Source organism: Mesoplodon densirostris, chromosome 12, assembly GCF_025265405.1.
Source record: "Mesoplodon densirostris isolate mMesDen1 chromosome 12, mMesDen1 primary haplotype, whole genome shotgun sequence".
Lineage (NCBI taxonomy): Eukaryota > Metazoa > Chordata > Mammalia > Artiodactyla > Ziphiidae > Mesoplodon > Mesoplodon densirostris.
In genome coordinates, this window is record NC_082672.1 from 25,023,965 (window position 1) to 25,025,183 (window position 1,219).

Below are 1,219 nucleotides of genomic sequence, written 5' to 3' on the forward strand. Positions count from 1 at the left end.
TCCCTACACCTGACCATTCTTGGTCTCCCAACCCCAGTTTTGTGCTCCTTAGCAGGATAAAAGGATTACTTACCTTTTAAAAGTGGCAGGAGGGCTTCCCTGGTGGCACAGTGGTTGACAGTCTGCCTGCCGATGCAGGGGACACGAGTTTGTGCCCCGGTCCAGGAGGATCCCACATGCCGTGGAGCAGCTGGGCCCGTAAGCCATGGACGCTGAGCCTGCGCGTCTGGAGCCTGTGCTCCGCAACGGGAGAGGCCACAACAGGGAGAGGCCCGCGTACCAAAAATATAAAATAAAAGTGGCAGGAGATACTCAGGAGCATCTCCAAAACCAGATTGAAGACTACAGAAACGAAGACCACGCCCACGTCATCCGCCGCCGCCGTGGGAATGGAAACATCTACCCCACCTGCCGGAAGCCAGCTCGCGCCGAAGGCAGCGCGCCACTCCGCATCCTACCGCTCGGAGCACCGACGGACGGGTGTTATCGCGAGACGAGATCTCTGAGATGGCCGCAGCCAGTTAAGGAAACTTGGAGGTAAATTTTGAGTCACTGGATCTTGCAGAACTTGCTAAAAAGCAGCCAGGGTGGCGCAAGCTGTTTGGGCAGGAATCTGGGCCTTCAGCTGAAAAGTATAGCGTGGCAACCCAGCTGTTAATTGAAGGTATCACTGGATGGTGCATGGGTTTCACATTCTGGAAGGTTGGAAGGTTGGCTGCCACAGCTCTGGGAGGTGGATTTTTCCTGCTTCAGCTTGCAAACCATACTGGCTACATCAAAGTGGATGGGCAGCGGGTAGAGAAGGACATGAAGAAAGCCAAGGAACAGCTGAAGATCCTCAAGAGCAACCAGATACCTACGGAGGTCAAAAGCAAACTAGAGGAGGTGGTGTCGTTGTGAAGAAGAATGTTCTAGTGACTGGTGGATTTTTCAGATGCTTTCTGCTTGATATGGCATCCTAAAGAGGATGACTTCACTTCCTTATTCCTGGTTTTTCCAGCCAGCAGCCTCTTCACTCCATCATAGGATAGCAAGTCTCTCCTCTTGGTCCTCTTCTCCCATGCCTTCCTCCCTGCCATGGCATATCTGAATGGCTTCTGTAGGCATCTGTTGGTACAAGTGGATAAAGTCCCCACCATGACCTTGACGGCAACGGAAGAGACAGTAGACATTAACTCTTCTCCCACCACACTCCCCCCTTAACTAATCTCTAGGTCAG

The 1,219-nt window shown here is 52.7% G+C and overlaps 1 pseudogene; it reads left to right on the forward strand.

Annotated features, from left to right (window-relative positions):
- Window positions 1-389: 389 nt before the first annotated feature.
- On the forward strand, window positions 390-962 carry LOC132500337 (FUN14 domain-containing protein 2-like; annotated as a pseudogene).
- The last annotated feature ends 257 nt before the right edge of the window (window positions 963-1,219 follow it).